This window comes from Somniosus microcephalus, chromosome 8 (genome assembly GCF_052327205.1).
Source record: "Somniosus microcephalus isolate GS21.2 chromosome 8, FLI_Smic_1.0, whole genome shotgun sequence".
In the NCBI taxonomy this organism is placed as follows: domain Eukaryota; kingdom Metazoa; phylum Chordata; class Chondrichthyes; order Squaliformes; family Somniosidae; genus Somniosus; species Somniosus microcephalus.
The window spans coordinates 249,858,548-249,883,179 of NC_140994.1; positions in this window are offsets into that span (position 1 = coordinate 249,858,548).

The window sequence follows — 24,632 nt, forward strand, 5'->3', positions numbered from 1 at the left end:
AGCAAGCTCCCACAAACAACAATGTGATAATTACCAGATAATCTGTTTTTGTTATGTTGATTGAGGGATAAATATTGGCCAGGACCCCGAGGATAACTCCCCTGCTAGAGGAATATAGAAACATAGTGTAAGAAATCGTGAATTGGAAGAAATAACTTGAGACAAAACAGTCTCTTCAAACTGGTGTTAGAATAACGGGATGGACGTTTAGAATTTGCTGATGTTCTTGGTTCCCTGCGGATGTTCTAACATTCTGCACTGTGGCGGTGACCTTGTTTCCAGACTCGCTGCCTGCTGCTTGTGTGCTAGAAAGGTTGTTGACTGTATCTTTGATAATCTACCCTCGGCCCACCCCTAAAAAGAGAGTAAAAGAGATATCAAAAGAGCTTTTAGCACAGACGGTGAAGGGAAGGGAAGAGCTGTTCACGCAGGCCAGCCGACTGTCCGATCGGGACCAATACCAGCTGCTTGTCATGGTCATGTGACTACCAAGTCGACCTCGATTGTGTGTTGTACTTAACTTAAACTTCCGCTCCTCAATAAAATGCCTTACAACTCCTAAGACCCTTCAGGTAATGTGTGTGTGACCTGTGATACAAATCTTACAATAGGAATACAGTAACATAAGAAAAGCCCTATCCTATTCCTATGCTGTTATTTGTACTTCTTTGTCTGATAGCGCTCCTTATACTTTAGCACTTGGGAGATTACATTGCTTTACGGAGCAAGTTTTGGATCTTAGACCATTGTCTAGAGGCTGAGGGATGGTGTAAATTTCCAAATAACTTTCCTGCTGTGAAGGACTTCACTGTTTCAAGGGAAACATTCCTTCAAATTGGCTTTGCAACGTGTGGTGTGCGGCTGTTGGAGATCCAGCCATTTTGAAATCTCTCTAGTGTAAAAGCACATTGCATTTGCTCGTTTAAATCCTGTTCACAAGTTTTCATCTGCCGCGTGTCGTTTAGCTCATGCGAAATATTATTTGCCCGGAATTGAGTACTCGAAAAAAAAGTTAATTTTGTGTCAACTGATACATTTTGAAAGGAATTGGATCAGCACCTGGGGTTGAGGGTACAGGAATATCAATAGATCTGCTTGATCCACATATGGGCTTAAGAGAGTATAAAGACCTTGGAATAGGGGGAGCCCATGGTTGAGGTGGTCCTGCATGAACTGTGGAAAAAACAGACTTGAAGGGCCAAATGCCATTTTTCAATCCAAGCAATTGTTTAAATATAAAAGCAAAATCCTGTGGACGCTGGAAATCTGAAATAAAAACAGAAAATGCTGGAAATACTCAGCAGGTCAGGCAGCATCAGTGCAGAGAGAAACAGAGTCAATGTATCATAGAAGATAGCAGCAGGAGTCGGCCATTTGGCCCCTCGAGCCTGCTCCGCCATTTAATGCGATCAGGTCCGTGACCCTTCGTCGGAACAGAATTGTTTAAATATAGTGAATTGTAAGGGAATATTGTTAGGTCCGTGTATCTTAATGTTGTGTCCTTCAATAATCAGACAACAGACTGCAGGGAATGATTCAACAGGTGTTTACTGAATGAGGGTTACTCTAGAACTAAATATGCAGATCACTACTCAGGGTTTATATACAGGTGTGGTCACTGCCGGTACTACAGTATACAGGAGCTGTAAAAAGTAGTTCTCTCCCTTAAGGTATATATACATTACATACATTACAATTCCTCCCCTTTTAGATTAACAGTACCATAACACTCATTTAACAATTAACATTTTTAATATACAATGTTATATGAAAATAGTCCATTCAAATATTCAGTCTCTGGGGAGGCTTCCTGATTCTTTCTGGACAACGCCTTTCCCGAGTGTCTCGCTCTTGGTGCGGAGGCGATTCTAGCACCCTGTCGTCAGTTGATTCATCAGCTTCCAATGCTATTGTTTCTGAGGTAGATGCGACCTGTACGTCGGGTTCCTCACCAGGTACGTATGGCTGAGATATGGGGTTGACTCGTTCCTGTGACTCTAGGATCTGGTCAGCATGGTGTCTCATGATGCTCTCCCCAACGTCCACTGTGTACATTAGTGGGCCCTGCCGTGTGCATATCGTTCCTGGCTGCCATTTTTCTGTTCGGTAGTCGCGGGCCAAGACTGGTTGCCCTACATTGAAGCTCCTTGTTGGCTTCTCATGGATGTGCTGGAATTGCTTACTCTCAACATCTCTTCGTACGTTTGGTCTGAGCAAATCCAGGCAAGATCTTAACCTTCGGTTAAAGAACATCATGGCTGGGGCCTGGTTGGTGACTGCATGTGTCGCATTCCGGTAGGCGAACAGGAAATTGTCCACCTTGTGCTGCAGTGGAATGTTGTCATTGTACATAGACTTTATTGCCTTCTTAAAGGTTTGTACGAACCTCTCAGCCAATCCATTTGTGGCTGGATGATACGGGGCGGATGTGTAATGCCTTACCCCATTCTTTTTCAAGAACCTTCGGAACTCTTCGGACACAAACTGTGGTCCGTTGTCGGAGCAAATCTGTTCTGGCAAGCCATTCCTGGCAAAAATGGTCCGTAGGGCTGCAATAGTTTTCTCCGTGGTGGTGGAGGACATTTTGATGACCTCAGGCCATTTCGAGTGCGCATCCACGGCTATTAAAAACATTGAGTCCATGAATGGACCAGCAAAATCAATATGCACCCGTTGCCATGGAGATGAGGGCCACTCCCATGGGTGTAAAGGGGCCTGTGGTGGTACATTTTGGACTTTCTGGCATCCTGAGCAGCTCTTGGTCAGGTCCTCGATTTGTTTATCGATTCCCGGCCACCACACATAAGCCCTGGCTAGGCTTTTCATTTTTACCCCTCCCAGATGACCTTCGTGAAGCTCATTGAGCACTCTCTCCCTTAACTTGGGTGGAATTACCACTCGGGATCCACACATCAAGGTCCCCTGGCATACTGACAGCTGTTCTCTTCTGGACGAGAATGCTGGCAACAGTGAGTCACCATGTGCTGGCCATCCCTTCACTGTCAAATCATATACCTGAGACAGTGTCAGGTCATTTTGGGTCTCCTTCTCTATACCAGCGTTAGTTACTGGCAAGCATTCAATTATAGTCGAATTAAATATTTCGACAGGATCCACTGCTGGTGCTTCCTCCGCAGTAGGCAGTGGCAGGCGTGATAGCCCATCAGCGTTTCCATGCTGTTTCGTGCCCTTATACTCGATTGCATATTGGTGCGCCCCTAGAAAAAGGGACCATCTTTGTAGCCGTTGCGCAGTCATCACCGGAATGCCCTTCTTTGGATTAAAGATCCAAATGGTTGGTGGTCAGTCAGCAAGGTGAGCTTCTGCCTGTGCAGATAGTGATTGAACTTTTTCCCTCCCCACACTAGGCTGAGGGCCTCCCTGTCAATCTGGGCATAGTTACGCTCGGCTGAGGTTAGTGATCGTGCCGAATAGACTATTGGCCTCTCTGAGCCGTCCGAGAATTTGTGCGACAGCACCGCTCCAATGCCATAGGGTGACGCATCACATGCCAACTGAATTGGTAATGCTGGGTTGTAATGGGCCAATACCTCTTTCGATGTGATTAGTGTTTTGCTCTTCTGGAAAGCTCGTCTACATTCGTCACTCCACTTCCATGGCACCCCAGTTTGCAGTAGGGTGTTCAGTGGGTGTAGTATTGTAGACAAATTTGGCAAGAACTTATGGTAGTAGTTTACCAGCCTGAGGAACGACCTCAGTTGTGAAACATTTTCCGGTGCGGGAACCTTGACTACTGCCTCAATCTTCTCTGGGGACTTATGTAACTCCTCCTTATCGATAACGTGGCCACAATACGAGATCTGTTTTCTAAAAAACTCACATTTGGGGCGGTTAGCTCGGAGCCCATATTCCTGCAATCTAGTGAGCACCTGCTCCAGGTTGGCAAGGTGATCACTGTCATTTTCGCCCGTGACCAGGATGTCGTCCAAATAACACTGGGTCCCTGGGATCCCTTGCAGGACTTGTTCCATTGCCCTCTGCCAAATAGCCGGAGCTGATGCTACCCCGAATACCAGCCTGTTGTATTGGTAGAGAACTTTATGGGTGTTGATTGTGAGGTATTTTTTTGATGCTTCTTCTGCCTACATTTGCAGATACACCTGGGCCAGATCAATCTTAGTGAAGCGTTTCCCTCCAGATAGGGAGGCGAAAATATCTTCAATCCGCAGAAGTGGATATTGTACGGTGTGAAGGACCGGGTTCACTGTTACCTTAAAGTCCCCACAGATGCGAACCTTCCTTGGTTCCCCAGGTGTGCTGCTCAACGACTTTTTCATCACAGGGATGATGGGTGTAGCCCACTCGCTCCAGTCTACCTTGGACAGTACACCTGAATGTTCCAGACTCTCCAGCTCTGCTTCGATGGCTGGGCGGATCGCATAAGGTACCGGTCTGGCCTTAAAAAATTTTGGGCTTGCATGTTCTTCAATTTTAATCATCGCTGTCATGCCTTTTAGTGTTCCGAGTCCTTGCTGGAACACTTCTTTCGCATCAGTTAGTATCTTTGACAGTCGCCCAGGTGTGACGTCGTCATCCTTTTTGTCAGCCACAGTCAGTGCCTGTATGGAATGCCAATCTAGCTGTATCTTCCGGATCCATTCACGTCCTAGTAGTGGTGGTCCTCCATCTGGCAATACATATAGGTCCATTTTTGGTGTTTCCTTGCCGTTATATAGAACGTTCACCCTTATTTTTCCTTTGGGGTAGACTTTTTGACCCGTGTACGTCTTCGAGACAATCTTTGTATCTCTCAAGGGTATATGTGAGAATAGCCGCTTGTAGTCCCTTCGGTTTATGACTGATAGGGCTGATCCTGTGTCCAATTCCATTTTGACTTGGACTCCTGCTATCTTGAGCGTGACCCAGATAGTTTGGTGATCCTCCGTTTTGATCACATTATGTAGTTTCAGACAACCCAGCTCCTTGCTTCCGGAGTCTGTATCACTCTTCTGTTCGTCTGAACTACTCTCCGTCACGTTATGTACCTTCTTGTACTTCTCCTGTGGAGATTTCTTGCTGCTGGTTTTCTTTCCCGACCTGCAGACTCTTGCTATGTGTCCTACTTTTCCACACTGTCTGCACAGTTTGTCCTTGAACCAGCAATCATTATGGTCGTGTGTTGTTCTGCCGCAGCGATAGCACTTCACTGTTCCGTATGACATTTCATTTGTGCCATATTCTTGCGGTCTCCGTTGTATCTCTGCAGCACCCCGTGCTGCTGCTTCGTGTGATACTGCAATGCTGAAAGCCTTGTCCAGCGTAAGATCCTTTTCTGATAGAAGCCGTTTCTGGGTTCCTTGACTTTGAAGCCCACACACAAACTTGTCCCTTAAAGTATCTGCTAGTCCCGTTCCAAACTGGCATTGTTTCGATAGCTTGTGCAGTTCCGTTAAATACTCAGCATTACTTTCATCTTTATGCTGGTTCCTTTTGTGAAACTTAAATCTTTCTGCTATCAGCAGCGGTGTGGGGTTTAAGTGGTCCTGTAGGGTTGACACTATGTTTTCAAAATCCTTTTCTACTGGCTTCTCTCGGGTTACTAGGTTTCGTAGTAAGCCATACGTTTTTGCACCCATTGAATTCAACAATACCAGCGCTTTCTTGTCATCTGGCACTTCATTCGCCTTGCAGTATACTTCTATGCGTTCGACATATGTCATCCAATCTTCGACTTCATTGTCGAACGCTGTGATACTGCCACTCTTCTGCATTTTTGGGTGTTGTTAGACTGGCTTAAAATGGTGTCTCCCGCACTTTCCTTTCTTCCCCGCTGCAGCTTATAATGGCGTCTCCCGCGCTTTCCTTTCTTCCCCGCTGCGGCTTAATATGGCGTCTCCCGCGCTGCTGCCAACGCCACTCTCGGCGGCCCTCGTGGCAAATGGCGACGCCCTGTGGGTTTTGTGCGCTGCTCCTGCGCTGCTGCCAACGCCGCTCTCTGCGGTCCTCATGGCAATGGCAGCACCTCGCGTTTTCCTGCGCGCCTCTCTCCCCCGTTGACGCTGCTCGGCCCTTGAACACCGGCTGCGCTCTGCTCTCTCTCATCTCTCTCCCCCGTTGACGCTGCTCGGCCCTTGAACACTGGCTGCGCTCTGCTCTCTCTCGTCTCTCTCCCCCATTGACGCCGCTCAGTCCTGAACACCGGCTGCGCCCTGTGCGCTCTGCCCTCTCTCTCTCCCCCGTCCACGCTGCTCGGCCTTTTTCTGTGCCGCTCGGTCGGGCTCTAGCCCGTCGCTGTCCGGGAAGGGTCTGCGCAGTACCTGTTGCCAGCCCGTTTCGCTGGACCACCGTGACTGGAAAGCCAATCCTGGCTCTCGACAGCCTCCCCTGCGATGCTCAATTCTCCGCTGGATGACTGGGCAGTTGCCCGTGGTTGACGCCCATGCTTCTGGACTCGACCTTCTTCCACTGTTCTCCAGGAGCGAATCCCTGGGAGGTGATGCAGAGTTGCAGGTAGGTTCGAATCCCATCCTCGTCGCCAATGTTAGGTCCGTGTATCTTAATGTTGTGTCCTTCAATAATCAGACAACAGACTGCAGGGAACGATTCAACAGGTGTTTACTGAATGAGGGTTACTCTAGAACTAACTGTACAGATCACTACTCAGGGTTTATATACAGGTGTGGTCACTGCCGGTACTACAGTACACAGGAGCTGTAAAAAGTAGTTCTCTCCCTTAAGGTATATATACATAACATAATTCCATTAGTTTTTCACTATGAGTAAGAAAGGAAAGCAATGCAAATGTTGTGGACGCGTATAATCCTAGATACTAATAGTTGTGGCCATTGCCTTTGCATTAGTCAATCATATGCTTGCGTATCCTGCATGCTACTCACCTTGTGCATCCAAAACTGTGGCCATCTGGGTAGTTTTTTAAATTTATTTTGTTGCCCACAGTGACCCATATCTGAAGAGGAAAAGGCAACAGCAGCCAATAAGTAGTTGGAATGGATGCCAAGTCAGGACATCCTGGGTTTAGGCTGGCTGGGCAGGTTTGGCCTAGACACAAAGCCCACAGATGGTTTATCAGTAAGAATTGCATGCCATCTGCCCACTTGGGCGGGTGGCTCAGGAAATATAGTGGTTAGATGTGCATGGTTCTGCTTATCAATATTTGCAGAATGATTGGTGCGTCACTAACCACTCTTTACGGAGAATTGCTGGTATGATGTCGTTTCTAACTAGGGAAAAGAGCGCCATAGATTTTATATGAAGAGCAGAAGTCGACAAATAACATGGTCCGGCCGCCTGTCACTTTAATTCTCCGCTCCGCTCCCACTCTGACCGCTCTGTCCTCGGCCTCGTACACTGTTCCAATGAAGCTCAACGTAAGCTCGAGGAACAGAACCTCATCTTTCAACCTGGCACTTTACAGCCTTCTGGACTCAACATCGAGTTCAACAATTTCAGACCATAACCTCTGCCCCTATTTTTTCAGGCGGCAGCGGTTGATGATTCTGCCATCCCCATTTACAGGAAACTCTCTTTTAACCGGCAAAATTCAGGAGTAGGTTCAAGTAAGTTTTACTTCATATTAGTGGCAGTTCCTGGATCTGTGGCTGTGTAACTGGGGTTCGTGCACTTGTTGCTAAGCAACAAGGACGCTTGGTCTGTGGCCGGAGTTCCTGCACATGTTGCTAAGCAACAGGGAAGCCTGGATTTGTTGCTGTGTACGGAGCTCCCGTACCTTTTAAACTATACCTCTCTGTAATCCGGACTTTTTGATAAACCGGCACCACGCCGGTCCCGTCGGTGCCGGATAATAAAGAGTTTCCTGTGCAACATTTAACCACTCCCACCTTCCACCCTATCACAGACCGTCCCTTTTGTTCTTTCCTCCCCTCCCCCCGCTTTCCCTGCCTCTGCACCTGCTTAAAATCTGCTACATCTCTTAACTTTTTCCAGTTCTGACGAAGGGTCACAGACCTGAAGCGTTAACTCTGTTTCTCTCTCCACAGATGCTGCCTGGCCTGCGGAGTATTTCCAGTGTTTTCTGCTGTTATTTCAAATAACATAGTTTACCTCTTTGTCAACTTATATGTGTATTTACTGTATTCTTGGGGGATTAAAGTGCTTGAGCGTTAATTATAAATAGCTGAAAGAAACCTATTGACTTCTTAAGAATAACAAAGAGCCATGGAAATCTAAGAACAGGTTTATGCCAACCCTGAGGCATTCTATCTAAAGAAACATATATGTTCATGATGGAAAGAGGTAGTCTCTTTGGTTACAGAAAAACTTTACCGGTAAGCACTGCTGGCTCTCGAATAGTAAAAGTAGGAAATCTACCGTCCTTACCCGGTCTGGCCTATGTGACACCAGACCCACAGCAACGTGGTTGACTATTAACTGTCCTCTCAAAAGGTCCAGCAAACCACTCAGTCACAACAAACCGCTACGAGCAATAATAAGAAGAATAAAATGGGACGGACCACCAGGCATCGACCTAGGCGCAGGCTTCGTTCACGACAACGGCACACCCAGCCGAGTTGACCCTGCAAAGTCCTCCTCACTAACATCTGGGGACTTGCGCCAAAATTGGGGAGAGCTGTCCCACAGACTAGTCAAGCAACAGCCTGACATAGTCATACTCACAGAATCATACCTTTCAGCCAATGTTCCAGACTCCTTCATCACCATCCCTGGGTACGTCCTGTCCCACCGGCAGGACAGACCAACCAGGGGTGGTGGCACAGTGGTACACAGTCAGGAGGGAGTGGCCCTGGGAGTCCCCAAAATTGATTCAAGACCTCATGAAGTCTCTTGGCTTCAGGTCAAGCATGGGCAAGGAAAGCTCCTGATGATTACCACCGACCGCCCTCCCTCAACTGATGAATCAGTACTCTTCCATGTTGAACACCACTTGGAAGAAGCACTGAGGGTAGAAAGGGCACAGAATTTACTCTGGGTGGGCGACTTCAATGTCCATCACCAAGAGTGGCCGGTAGCACCACTACTGACTGAGCTGGCTGAGTCCTGAAGGACATAGTTGCCAGACTGGGCCTGCAGCAGGTGGTGAGAGAACCAACACGAGGGAAAAACCTACGTGAACTCATCCTCACCAATCTACCTGTCACAGATGCATCTGTCCATGACAGCATTGGTAGCAGTGACTACCGCACAGTCATTGTGGAGAAGAAGTCCTGTCTTCACACTGAGGACACCCTCCATCGTGTTGTGTGGCACTGCCACCGTGCTAAATGGGATAGATTCAGAGCAGATCTAACAGCTCAAAACTGGGCATCCATGAGGCGTTGTGGGCCATCAGCGGCAGCAGAATTGTATTCCACCACAATCTGTAACCTCATGGCCCAGTATATCCCTCACTCTTCCATTACCATCAAGCCAGGGGACCAACCCTGGTTCAATGAGCAGTGCAGAAGAGAATGCCAGGAGCAGCACCAGGCGTACCTAAAAATGAGGTGCCAAGCTGGTGAAGCTACAACACAGGACTACATGCTAAACAGTGGAAGCAGCATGCTACAGACAGACCTAAGTAATCCCACAGTCAACGGATCAGATCAAAGCTCTGCAGTTCTGCCACATCCAGTCATGAATGGTGGTGGACAATTAAAAAACTAATGGGAGGAGGAAGCTCCATGAATATCCCCATCCTAAATGATGGCGGAATCTAGCACGTGAGTGCAAGAGACAAGGCTGAAGCATTTGCAACCATCTTCAGCCAGTAGTGCCGAGTGGATGATCCATATCGGCCTTCTCCTGAGGTCCCCACCATCACAGAAGCCAGTCTCCAGCCAATTCGATTCACTCCATGTGATACCCAGAAACGGCTGAGCGCACTGGATACAGCAAAGGCTATGGGCCCCGACAACATCCCGGCTGTCGTGCTGAAGACTTGTGCTCCAGAACTAGCCGTGCCTCTAGCCAAGCTGTTCCAGGACAGCTACAACACTGGCATCTACCCGACAATGTGGAAAACTGCCCAGGTATGTCCTGTCCACAAAAAACAGGACAAATCCGAACTGGCCAATTACCGCCCCATCAGTCTACTCTCAATCATCAGCAAAGTGATGGAAGGTGTCGTTGACAGTGCTATCAAGTGGTATGGGGAGAAAGCAGGGACCGGGCACTGAATTTGGATGATCAGCCATGATCGCATTGAATGGCGGAGCAGGCTCGAGGGGCCAAATGGCCTACCCCTGCTCCTATCTTCTATGTTTCTATGTTTACTCACCAATAACCTGCTCACCGATGCTCAGTTTGGGTTCCGCCAAGGCCACTCGGCTCCAGACCTCATTACATCCTTGATCCAAAGATGGACAAAACAGCTGAATTCCAGAGATGAGGTGAGAGTGACTGCCCTTGGCATCGAGGCAGCATTTGACTGAGTGGGTCATCAAGGAGCCCAATAAAATTGAAGTAAATGGGAATTCATTCAAAAAATTCATAGAATACTGAAATTCTTTATAAGAACCAAGAGCCAAGTTTATGGAGGAAAAATTTAGTGCCCCAAAAAAATTAGTGCGCCCGCAATTCACCGGTAGCGCCCCAAGAGGGAGGTGGGGCACTACTGGAAGCGCGCCACTTCTCTCTTGGGGTGCAGCGAGTGAATGTCGTGGTGCTACATGCTGCAGTGCCACGCTCTGCGGCACGTCGTCCCGCGGTACTGCCGGCCTTCCTCCCCTTATTAAAGGGAAGGGGCCAAGCGCAGCGCGACCCGGGGCCCAGCTGGGCCACCAGGGAACGGAGTGCCGGCAAAAGAGCCCGGCACTCAAGGGAAGTGCCGGGCTCATGGAGTGCAGCCAGCACTCTGCGAGGAGGGGGGGTTGCAGAGGAGGCTGGGGACGGCAGAGAGGGCAGGTGCTGGCAGACGGCCAGCAACAAAAATGGCCACCCGTCACCTCCCCTTTAATTTGCGCTGCCCCGGCCGCAGGTAGGCCCCCATGACCCCGTCAGACATAGCGTCCGGCGGTAAGTCAGGGAGCGCTAACGGGATGTGCCAGGCAAATGAATTTTTAGGCCCATATCTGTAAAAATAACAACACCAACTTACATTTATATAGCACTTCTAATGTAACAAGCCGTCCCAAGCTGCTTCTCAGGAACATTATCAAACAAAATTTGAAACCAAGCCAGGTAAGGTGATATTAGGGCAGCTTGGTCAAAGAGGCAGGTTTTAAGGAACATCGTAAAGGAGAAGGGAGAGGTAGAGAGGCGGAGAGGTTTAGGGAGGGAATTCCAGAGCTTACGGCCCAGGCAGCTGAAGGCACGGCCGCCAATGGTGGAGCGATTAAAATTGGGGATGCGCAAGAAGCCAGAATTGGAGGAACGCAGATATCTCGGAGGGTGTAGGGCTGGAGGAGGTTACAGAGATCGGGAGGGGTGAGGCCATGGAGGTATTTGAAAACACGGATGAGAATTTTAAATTAAAGGCATTGCTTAACCGGACCCAATGTAGGTCAGCGAGCACAGAGATGATGGGTGATCGGTATGTGGTGCAAGTTAGGATACAGGTGACAGAGTTTTAGATGAGCTGAAGTTTATGGAGGGTGCAACATGGGAGGCCGGCCAGGAAAGCATTGGAATAGTCAAGTCTAGAGGTAACAAAATCCTGCAACACCTTTAAAAGAATAATGCAGGACATGCAGGACAAGTATATATCTAAGATCAGCAAGCTCAGACAAAATAAGCATGACCTGGAATGGATTAACAAACAATAAAGAAGTCAAATGACCACTACGAATCCTGCAGGAAAAGGGAGAAGGGATTCATTGGGGCATTTATAAGATCTTGCAGAACTAATCAAAAGACCATCCAGAGGGCAAAGAGAGACCTATGAAAAAGCATAGCATAAGAGGCAAAACATATCAAGGGGGGTTGGCGTGCGCCCAGTCAGCTTCGCCTCTGACTGCCTCTGAGCGGTTCGAATCGCTCCCACACCCCTGGGTTCTAGACACCGGACTTAGGTACAGGCGGCGATACAGAAAATCGAGTAGACAAGTGGTTTGGTGAAAGAAAGCCAAAATTTTATTAAAGCAGAATAAAACAATCTTATGAAAATTACTGGTATGAAATACAGGTATAAACAATTACACTTATATGGGAATGAGGAACACACGGCACATCGAGGGAAAACAATTACATTAACAATCCCCTTATCCTTAATCCCACCCCCTATACCTAACTAGATTAAGCTATGAGGGGCCAGGAATTCATGCTCACCAATCCAAAACCTGTTGCTTTAATTGGGTTGGTTTTGAGGTCCACTCTTGCTGTCCTTTGGGGTATCCCGTCGCCTCGTGGTCTCAGGGCGCGGTGCTGGAGCTGTTGATGCGAAGCACCCTCTTTTTCCTCAGCTACCATTGTCGTCGAGTCACGATGATGTTTTCTTCTTCTTCTCCCTCGGGCGGTCGTCGGCGGTAATGTTACGGTTGAGGGTCGGTTGGTGGTTTCTACCATCTAAAAAATTTTACTACCCATGCTTCCAACGCCAGTTTATTCGTCACGGGCGCTGCTACCCATTCTTTGAATGCCAGCTTATTCGTCACAACGGGGTTTTACTGTCCATGCATGCAACGCCAACTTATTCACCAAACGCCAGCTTATAACTAGGCGTTTGGTTTCCCCAATGCTTCTTTCGCTGCCCTTCTCTGCCTTTATCGGTTTACCTTCTTCTTCGTCTCGTCTCGTCTCGTCTGCCCGGTTGTGGCCTGTGTGTCCTGTATGCTTTTGAATTCGAGTCTCGTTCTCCTCCCGCATTTGGCCCCGGTGTAATGGGCGTCCTTGGTTGCTGAGTGGTGCGGGGAGTGAGAAGAGAGCCTGCCATGAGGCCAGGGCACGAGAATGAGAGGCAGCAGGCCAAAAGCTAAGGGCAAGAGCCAAGAGTCAAGAGAGCGATTACCACTGATGGGCCTACAATTATACCTGTTCTTCAATCCTTATCTGCGCGCCAAATCAGGTCGGTCCATTGTCTTACTTTTGGCGGGCTCGTTTAAATTGATCATGGCCATTTACTTCAACGACTTGTGGAGTGGTTGTCTCCGGGTCTAATGGCCCCGATGTCCTGGTTGTTTGTCATGGATGAAACTTAATTGTCCCCATCCTGACTTGATGGCTACTGTGAGCTGCTACCGATTAAATATGCAGAAACCTAATGGCCCCGATTCTAGGCCCATTCTAGCTTGATCTATTTCAAGTCGAATGAATGTATATTCTGTGTTTACTTTGGCTGGCTGACTCCAGAGAGTCCTTTTCACAGATTCCTGCATTTTACGTTTCGTTTCAGGGCCTGCCTGTCTGCAGAGCCATGTTTTAAAAATCCTGTCAGTTTTGGTCACGAGGTTACAGAAGCCATTTTGGGTACCCTGTTCCTAATAACTTGTCCGAACAGGGTCCCTTGATCCATAATTTGGGGAGTGCGGGAATTTTGAGAACCCTGCACTTACACTCCCCCCTGTTGTTACTAAACTCACTTTAATATCATCCTGATTAGGTGAGCAAAATTTCCAACCCTCCATAGTCAACCTTCCCCTATAATTAATTATCTAAGATACCCACGACACATGCATTTCCCATTCTGTAAAAATGTAGTGTACATAAGCATACATAGAATAATTACAGTCGTTTACACACATCCAAGCATGGGGGGGTCCAACACCCCTGCACCACTTGGTACACATACATCTTTATTAAAACAACACGTCAAAAATCTTTATTAAAACAACAAAACACAAAAAAACAACAATCTTTAATCAGAAATACAAAAAAACTCAAACAGGTGTATCTCCCTCCACCTTAACATAATGTTCCTTCCAGGTCCTTTGGTTTCAGAATTCTAGTATTTGACCTTTTCCCTTTCATTGAGTGCATACTAGGTACAATACTATCCCCAACTGGCAAACCACGAGAATGTGGGAAGCCAGTCTGATCCACGAAGGGACCTCTATATTATTGCAAATGTCCCACCAGGGTGGAACTACAATGTCCAATATCTTAGCCCCTATCTCTACTGTTTTCTGCTCCAGAGTGTAAAAATGTTTCTGTGAAACTATAACTGCTTTGAGTATTTTGGTAAGGTGTACTGGGAGAGGGGGAATTTCGTAGCCGAAATGGGCTACGTACTTTTGCAGGTTGGTCAAATTCTCCTTTACAGTGAGGTGAACAGTGGAGGGTTAAGGAATGGGGACAATTTGTTCCTGGGCCACTTGAACTTCTGCCTCAGGTTTAAAGCAGAAACTGCTGTCACTTACCGGACACCAGCTATGCTGTCCATGCTGGTAGTGGGGCGCTCCTGTGGTGACACGATATGTCCCACCTCCTATATATGCTACCTGCGGGGGAACATGGCCTGGTGCCATTGCCTCCATGGTACAATTTATAGGCTTTGCATCAACAGCTCCAGCACCGTGCCCTGAGACCACGTGGCGATTAGAAACCCCAAAGGACAGCAAGAGCGGAACTCAAAACCAACCCAATTAAAGCAACAGGTTTTGGATTGGTGAGCATGAATTCCTGGCCCCTCATAGCTTAATCTAGTTAGGTATAGGGGGTGGGATTAAGGATAAGGGGATTGTTAATGTAATTGTTTTGCCTCGATGTGCTGTGTGTTCCCCATTCCTATATAAGTGTAATTGTTCATGCCTGTATTTCATACCAGCAATTTTCATAAGATTGTTTTATTCTGCTTTAATAAAATTTTGGTTTTCCTTACACCAAACCACTTGTCTACTTGATTTTCTGTATCGCCGCCTGTACCTAAGTCCGGTGTCTAGAACCCAGGGGTGTGGGAGCAATTCGAACTGCTCAAAAGACAGACAGAGGTGAAGCTGACTGGGCGCACGCCACCTCCCTACACATAGCAGTAAAACATTCTTTCAGTTCTGCAGAGAGGCGGTGAGAACATTGAAAGATGCTAATGGACTTGAAACTGAGGAGGAACGTGAAATAGTAAATATTCTGAGTGCTGACTTCCTCAAAGTATTTACTAGGGAAGACATCAACAACATATGCTGCCCACACAATGAGTACCAAGGCAATATTTATGATTTCAATCATAATTAAAATGGAAGTCCTAAACAAGCTGAAACAAATGAGATGGTATTTATCCCAATGGTTTGAGAGAGACTAGGGAAGAGAGGCTGAGGCACAGTTTATGATTCTGATGTATACAAGGGACAATGAACTCTAGATTGGAAACCGGCTCATGTGGTGCCCATATTCAAAAAGGGTGACAAAGCAGTCGCAGGCAAAAACAGACCTATTAGTCTTACATCAGTTCCACGTAAAATAATGAAAACTTGAGGATTATCAGCACAAAGATCTACTAACCAGTAGTCAACACAGCTTTAGAAGGTATGACCAATGTCCTTACCTTATTGAGGAAGTGATAACTCAAGTCAACTGTGGTAAAACTATAAAATTCTGCACATAGACTTCCAAAGGGCATTCATGTGAAAGGATACTCGTTAAGCTAAAGCAGTGGGGGATTTAGGGCAAAACTTCACAATGGATAAAAAGTTGGTGAGTAAGTTAAAAAATAATTGGTACTGGTTAGAGGAGCAATGTCAGAATGGTAGGAAGTGCTGAGTGGGGTGCCCCAGGTCTCATTGTTGGGACCACTACTATTTCTAATATAGAGCAACAACTTGTTTGTTGTTTCAATGCAAATTAGTCACATTTACAGACAATACCAAACTTGGAAGGGCAGTGGAAACAAAGGAGGCTGTCCAGAAATTACAGAAGGAGTTAAATAAAATACGTGATTGGGCAGAACATTGGGAGATGACATTTAATGTAGATGAATGCAAAGTGCTCCACATAGGAATCAAAAATAGATGATGTTATGTATTGTGTGTTCTCCTCCCACCTGTGGTGGCGCTGTCACAGGAGATAAATGGTTGGGTGTTCTCAGTTAAGTTTAGCTCTCTTTGTTCAGAACTTTCCAGAACTTCCTTTCCTTCCAATAAAGCACTTCATGTTTGAATCTCTGAGTTCTGAGTCCTAAATTGTGACTAGGTAGAAAGGTACCGACACAACAAGTGGCGACGAGGATCGGATGAATCTGTGTTGTGGGAACTTTCTTGTTTTCGACTACAAAACACTCGGAACAGAGATTGCAGCATCACATTAACGTTACGGCAGTGAGTAAACAGAAATTTTAATTTGAAACGCGAGATGGCTACTATATTAGGAAACATCGGTGACTTTGATGAAAATGTGGAGCAATGGAGCGCATAAACGGAACATTTTGACTATTTTGTGTTGGCGAATGCGGTGGCAAATGAAAAGGTCGTGCCTACCTTTTTGAGTGTAATCGGGCCGAAGACATTCAATTTACTTCGCAGCCTTGTGCAGCCAGATAAGCCAGGAACTAAAACATATAAGCAACTAGTGGAAATTCTTGGAGCACATTTTTCACCAAAACCTCTGGTTATTGCTGAGAGATTTAGATTTCACAAATGGAATCAAGAGGAGGGGGAATCAGTGACGTTGTTTATTGCTGCTTTAAAAAGGTTGTCGGAACACTGCGAGTTCAAGGAGGTGCTGAAGGACACCATTAGAGACAGACTCGTGTGTGGTCTCCAAAATGCAGCGACACAGAAGCGCCTTCTTACTGAGGACAACCTTACTCTTGAAAAGGCCATTGAAGTTAGTGTCTCCATGGAGATGGCGGAAAAGGAGGCTCACCAGTTGAGTTCAACAGGGAGAGTTCACAAGGTGTCATCTGAGCCTAAAGGTGCGCGGAACGGCACATGTTACCGTTGTGGGAAAATGGGCCATCACGCTAATGACTGCTGGTGTACGGAGCTGGAATGCCGAAATTGTGGCAAAAAGGGTCAAGTTGAACGCGCCTCTACAGGTAAAAAAAGAACAGACAGAGCTGGGAAGCATGGAAGCAAAATGTCTGTATTTGGACAAGAGAGGAAAAAGAGTGTTCATTCAGTGCAGTATGATGGAACAAGCAAAACAGAGGGGAGCGACACCTCTGAGGAGGAAGAGGTGCACATACTGACGGTTGCAGGTGATTCAAATGGCTACTGGGTGTCACCACTGCTGGAGGGACAATCAGTGTGGATGGAGGTGGACACAGGCGCGGCTGTGTCCCTTGTTTCAGACACTGTCTGCAACAAAATGCTAAAGCATCTTACCCTTCAGCCAACAAACATTGTGCTAAAGACGTATACCGTCGAACCTGTGGCCATGAGAGGCGCCACTGAGGTGACAGTTAAATTGAACGGACAGACTGCAAAACTATATGTGGTAAAGGGAAATTACCCATCGCTACTGGGACGTGCGTGGCTAGAGAAAATAACGCTGGACTGGCTTGCAGTTCGCATGATGTCAAAAGGGGAGTCAGGTCTGACTGCAGTGTTAAACAAACATGCAGAACTCTTCAATGGGGAACTTGGGAGCATGAAAAAGATCAGCGTGAGACTGGACATTAAACCTGACAGCAAGCCGAAGTTTCACAAAGCCCGACCTGTACCCTATGCAATTAGGCCAAAAGTTGAGGCTAACTTGGAGGCCTTAGTCGAGAATGGAGTCCTGGAGCCTGTGAGCGTGAGCAAATGGGCCACACCCATTGTCCCTGTCCTGAAAAAGGATGGATTTTTTCGAATCTGCGGGGATTTTAAAGTGATGATTAACCCGGTGCTGTCTGCAGAACAGTACCCTCTTCCCCTCATTGATGATCTTTTTACGGGCCTGGCCGGAGGGCAAAAGTTCAGCAAAATAGACTTATGCCAGGCTTATCTACAAATGCATGTCGATGACAAATCAAAGGAGCTGCTGACAATTGTGACACACAAGGGGCTATACAGGTACTGCCGCCTTCCGTTTGGAATTACGTCGGCCCCTGGTCTATTCCAAAGGGCAATGGATCAGATTTTGAGTGGACTGCCAGGAGTCCAGTGCTACCTGGACGACATCCTTGTCACTGGGACAAATGAGGAGGATCATCTTCTGAACTTGGATGCGACACTACAACGACTGAAAGAGTACGGACTCAGAGTTCGTAAATACAAATGTGAATTCTTTCAGTCTTCAGTTGAGTACCTGGGGCATGTGATTGATACAACTGGCCTGCATAAGGCGCCGTCCAGGGTCAAGGCGATCGTGGAGGCCCCAGCACCCCAGAATGTGAGCCAGTTACGTTCATTTCTGGGGCTACTTAACTACTATGGGAAATTTATTCTAGACTTAGCAACATTGCTGAAGCCGTTACATCAGTTGCTATGTCAAGGCAAAACATGGAAATGGACTGAACTGTGCAACAAAACTTTTGCCCAAGCAAAGAAAGCATTGCTGAAATCGGAGGCCCTGACACACTTCGACCCAAAGCTACCCGTGCAGCTAGCATGTGATGCGTTACCATATGGTGTGGGAGCAGTCATATCCCACATCATGCCTTCGGGTGAAGAGAAACCTATCGCCTTCGCATCACGCACCTTGAACAAGGCCGAGAGTAACTATGCGCAGATTGAGCACGAGGCCTTGGGAATCGTTTCTGGAATTCGAAAATTTCATCAGTACCTGTTTGGGAGAAGGTTCACACTCCTGACGGACCACCGTCCATTGACTTCAATCTTTGGGCCCCACACCGGAATTCCATCTCTCGCTGCAAGCAGGATGCAAAGGTGGGCTTTACTGTTGTCAGGACACACATACGACATCAAATATCACAAATCAGACTTGCATGGCAACGCAGACGGTCTCTCGAGGCTACCCTTGCCTGTTACTCCCCCAGAGCCTCGTCAGATAGACATCTTCTACTTTAGACAAGTGGAGGGAGCACCTGTCACTGCAGTTCAGGTGCGAAGGTACACCCGCAACGATCCAGTCCTGTCTGAGGTAATGGACGATGTCATTCGAGGGAGAGCTATAGGAGATTCTCCTAGTTTGAAACCTTACGTTTCAAAAAGAAATGAGCTCTCCGTCCAGGCAGGTTGTCTTCTTTGGGGACGCCGTGTCATCATTCCGCCACCTCTGAGGGAACCTATACTGCAACAACTTCATACAGGCCACAGTGGGATGGTTCGGATGAAGGAAATGGCAAGAAGCTACTTCTGGTGGCCAGGTCTCGATGGGAATGTTGAGGAGAAAGCCAAAACATGTTCCCCATGTCAAAGGGTCCGGAATGTTCCACAGCTGGCAACCCTACACCCCTGGGGTTGGACTGCAGAAGTGTGGCAGCGAGTACATGTGGACTTCGATGGTCCTTTCGAAGAGAAGATGTTTAAGGTGGTTGTGGACGCTCGTAGCAAGTGGCCGGAGGTCGCTGGGATGAGGTCTACCACGGCAGAGAAAACAATTGAGAAATTTGGTGAGATGTTCAGCCATTATGGCTCACCGGAACAACTCGTAAGTGACAACGGTCCACAATTTGTGTCACAGGAGTTTGCAACTTTCCTGCATGTGAATGGTGTCCAACACATCAGGTCTGCACCCTATCATCCCTCTACTAACGGCCAGGCAGAAAGGTTCGTGCAAACTTTGAAGCACGCCTTGAAGGCATCGCAAGGTCAGGGCTCAATCCACCAACGTCTGAACAGCTTCCTGTTGTCCTACAGGAACGAGCCGCATGCCACAACCAAAACTTCCCCCGCTTCGCTCATGATGAAGAGGCAGTTGCGGACAAGTTTTGATGTACTCAAACCTCCAAGGGCAGAGCAGGTTGTCCATCGTCAACAACAAGCTCAAGTTGAAAAGAGAGAGAAAAGAGCCAAGGAGAGACGGTTTCATCCGGGAGAGCACGTCCTAGCTCGAAACTACAACACTGGACCGAAATGGGTTCCTGCTATGGTGATCGCGCAGATGGACCCTGTGTCTTACATGGTTGAGACTGCTGAGGACGTCGTCTGGAGAAGACACACAGATCAACTGTTGCTAGGAGCAGAGACAGCCACAGAGGCTCCAACGGCTGGTTGGCCTGAACTGTTTCCGGATGATACCGCAAACCAGCATCCTTTGCCACAGTGCTCTTCTCCAACACAGGAAGTTAAAGAGACTGTTCCACCTGTGCAAACTCCTGACTTTCGACTGACACAGGCACCTTCTCCATCTAGGCCTGCGTCAATGCCTACTGCTGTGGAAGCCAGCAATGACCCCCGGTATCCTGTCAGAGAGCGGCGGCCTCCAAGACGCTTGGACCTGTAGGCTTAGTGACTTACCCACAAGACTGGGGCAGAATAAACCCCAGGGTAAAGTCAGGGGTTGAGGCAGTCTACCTCTACCCTAGGTTCGTTGAGTGCATTGAAAGTAACTTACCTGTTGAGGAATAATGTGGACCTTCCATTTAAGAGGGGAGGAAATGTTATGTATTGTGTGTTCTCCTCCCACCTGTGGTGGCGCTGTCACAGGAGATAAATGGTTGGGTGTTCTCGGTTAAGTTTAGCTCTCTTTGTTCAGAACTTTCCAGAACTTCCTTTCCTTCCAATAAAGCACTTCATGTTTGAATCTCTGAGTTCTGAGTCCTAAATTGTGTCTAGGTAGAAAGGTACCGACACAACAGATGACATGTGTACTCCATGAATGGTGTTGAAATAGCTAATAGTGTAGTTGTAATACACTTAGGAGTCTGAGTAGACTCAACACTCAGCATGTCCAACCAATACAAAGCAGCAATCAACAAAGTCAATAGCATGTTGAACTACATAGTCAAAACAGTAGAACACAAGTCAAAGGAAGTTTCTTCTACTTAGACAGTCCCTTGGAACCGAAGATGACTTGCTTCCACATTAAAAATGAGTTCTCAGGTGACTGATGAGTCCAATGCGGGACCTACAGTCTCTGTGACAGGTGGGGCAGACAGTGGTTGAAGGGGCGGGTGGGTGGGGTGCTTGGGTTGACGTGCGCTCCTTGCGCTGCCTGCGCTTGGCTTCCACTTGCTCCCGGCGAAGAGACTCGAGGTGTTCGGCGCCTTCCCGGATGCTTCTCCTCCAGTTTGTACGGTCTTGGGCCAGGGATTCCCAGGTGTCGGTGGGGATGTTGCACTTTTTCAAGGAGGCTTTGAGGGTGTCCTTGAAGCATTTCCTCTGCCCACCTGGGGCTCTCTTGCCGTGTCGGAGCTCTGAGTAGAGCGCTTGTTTTGGGAGTCTCGTATCAGGCATGCGGACGATGTGACCCGTCCATCGGAGCTGATTGAGTGTGGTCAAAGCTTCGATGCTGGGGATGTTGGCCTGAGCGAGAACACTGACGTTAGTGCGCCTATCCTGCCAATGGATTTGCAGGATCTTGCAGAAGCAGTGTTGGTGGTACCTCTCCAGTGCTTTGAGGTAACTGCTGTACATGGTCCATGTCTCTGAGGCATACAGGAGGGCGGGAATGACTACTGCTCTGTAGACCATGAGCTTGGTGCCGACAATACAGACAATCAGACAATACAGTGCTCTAGTCAGATCTTACCTTGAATACTGTGCCCAGGTCCATGCTCCACCCTCCCGTCCCCCACCCCCCCCCCCTGCTATCTGCAGCTACTTACCGTGGCCAATTCGCTACCACACGCTTTGCATTCTTACCGAAGTTGAATTTCACTTCAATTATCTTACATACAACATGAGAAAGAATTTATAGCTTTTATTTTTATCAGTGATAGTTTGGAGATCTCCCGACAACAGAGCATTCCTATATTCAGCTGTTTATGATACCAATCTTCTCAGCTTTAACGACATGCATTTCTTCATTTTTCTTCAGTTCGTCTTAAGCCCAATGTTGGGCACTGATGATTATCACGCCAAATGTAGCTGTTTCACATCTGCGCCTTAAAATTGAATCCGAGTGTTAGGGTTTCTTTCTAGTTTGTCCAAATTGTTTCTTTAATTACATTAAACCTAATTAATGATTGTTCAGGAGCAGGAATACCAAGCTCTTTGTGTTTGTGGCCAATTGGGACATGCCGTAGAGGCTTATCAGCTGCATATAAATTTTACATCAATGGTCTCACTGATATACAAATTATCAATACTAAAAGATCTTGGTTCTGGTTTAGGATTTATCCACTAGAGAGAACAGTAGCAAGAGCCCTTTCTAAATCTCTCTGCCTGAGAAATCCAATCAGGACATAACAAACAAATAAGAAATAATCGGAGCGTAGTGTCTGTGCGTCCGGGTCCAGATTGCCAGGATTCGGGGCTGGATTTGGCCCACGGGCCATAGTTTGGACAAATTTTTCCAAAGTTTTCTAACTCACCAAGAACATGAACTTGGCTAGTCTGCCAACTTTTAAATCCACTCTACTTTCAGTTCATTCATCAAAGGTATGGACATTCTATTTGCAGTTCGTCTCTTTAATTTATTAGTTCCTACAGAAACTGAATTCCAAATGCAGATAAATATCATTCCTTCCACTTTCTATCCATCACGCTGACTTGGGATCCTGTTATCTAATAACACAATGGTAGCGACATTATGAATTACCTAAATAAATGTTTCTTCTCAATGAATCATTCAATGCACTGGCTACCTTTCGTGTTTGAAGCCATCTTTCCACCTACTTGGAAAATAACAGCCAGGAATTTCCTGGATCGGTGTAAATCGAATGATACGGCAAAATTTATACCGGTTTCTACGCTGATCTTGGCAACCAAAATTTCCTGCAAATCTTATTAACGTTTGCTGGAACATAAAGCTTAACCAGAAACTTAACTGGACCAGCCACATAAATACTGTAGCCACAAGAGCAGGTCAGAGGCTGGGTATTCAGCAGCGAGTGTCTCACCTCCAAATCCTTTCCACCATCTACAAGGCACAAGTAAGGCGTGTGATGGAATTCTCTCCACTTGCCTGGATAAGTGCAGCTCCAACAACACTCAAGAAGCTCGACACTATCCAGGACAAAGCAGCCCGCTTGACTGGCACCCCATCCACCACCTTAAACATTCAGGGGGAGAAATTCGGTATCGCCCCATTTGGGGCGCAATTATCGGCTGGGCGCAAAGATTAGCGCCTGGCGCTAATTATCGCCTCCGACTGCAAACTTGGCTTTTATCGCCCCTGGAGGTGATTGGAGCGCTAAATCAGGCGCTTCACATCTCTCTTAAGGCCAAGGAGCGAGGCGCTAACTCACAGCGCTGGTGATGTCAGTCAGCAATGGAACACAGACACACTGGCACCGGCCATTTCTTAAAGGAGAGTTCTGACGAATGGTCATCGACCTGAAACGTTAACTCTGTTTCTCTCTTCACAGATGCTGCTTGACCTGCAGAGTTTCTCCAGCATTTTCTGTTTTTATCTTAAAGGGGAGGGTTTATCTTTGTCTCCATCTACATCCTGCTCATTGCAGCCTTGAGCCTCTGCTGGAAAGAACAATGGAGAGACCAGAGAAAGAGCTCAGAGTGCAGCCCCCACAGTCTTTTCTAAATAGATACAAGGAAGGGCAAATCAAAATGAACCTGTAAAGTGCTGCTCAGTATGCAAAACTCCTTCACACAGTGTAGAATCTCTCCAGAAGTCTCTCTCTTTCTCAGAATGCATGGTGCAAAAATGTCACCAACAAAAAAAGGCAGGAAGCGGCTGCCTTTACGTAGCGCTCCCACAGTCCCTTCCTGACTGCAAAACGCTCCCCTCAACCTGTCATTGCTAGTGGCAGGCGTTAAGGCAGGGGGCGCCACTCAATTTCCAGTCCGGGGCGCTACCGGGTCGTTGCGCACCCGATTGACGTCACGATCTGCCAGCGCAGGAGATCGTGGCAGTAGTGTTTAGCGCCGCCGCAAAATGTCCGGTCAATTTCGCGTGAGGCGCAGATATCGCCACGCCCGGGCGCTAGTTGGTTTGCGCCCCACTTAGCGCCCTCTTAAGGCACTAACAGGTGGCGCTACCAACTGAATTTTTCCCCCTCACTCCCTCCACCACTGGCGTACCATGGCTGCAGTGTGCACCATCTACAAGCTGCACTGCAGCAACTCACCAAGGCTTCTTTGGCAGCACCTCCCAAACCCGCAACCTCTTCCAACTAGAAGGACAAGGGCAGCAGGCGCATGGGAACACCACCACCTCCAAGTTCCCCTCCAAGTCACACACCAGCCTGACCTTAGAAATATATCACCGATCCTTCATCGTCGTTGGGTGAAAATCCTGGAACTCCCTCCCTAACAGCACTGTGGGAGTACCTTCACCACATGGACTGCAGCAGTTCAAGAAGGCGGCTCACCACCACCTTCTCAAGGGCAATTAGGGATGGGCAATAAATGCTGGCCTTGCCAGCGATGCCCACATCCCATAAACAAATTTAAAAAAAATAAAAACAAACATCAGCAAGTGGAAATCAGCATAAATAATTAGGAAAAGTGCAAAACTTGCATCTCATCCCTTCTTTAATCGATGAAAATTAAAGTTTGAGCCATCAAACATCATTTATGCATATCAGGCATAGCAAATGCAGGAAAATGCAATTTTGGAAGGTTTCCAGTTTTTAACGCAACACTTCCTATTTTCTGATGCCATCAAAAAAATTCAAAGATGAAGTAAATAGAGTGCAGGTCTCAGTGAGGAAATTTAAAAAAATGCCAAAAAATCCCTGGTAAAACAGCCATAAATAAAGACTTTGATGTTTACTGCGTCTAAATTTAGGCTTAAAACTAAGGCCACAGAAAATTTGCACGAGGTGCTTTTTTTGCACGGCGGGGGGTGGGGGGGGGCGGGGGAGGGCAGAGTTA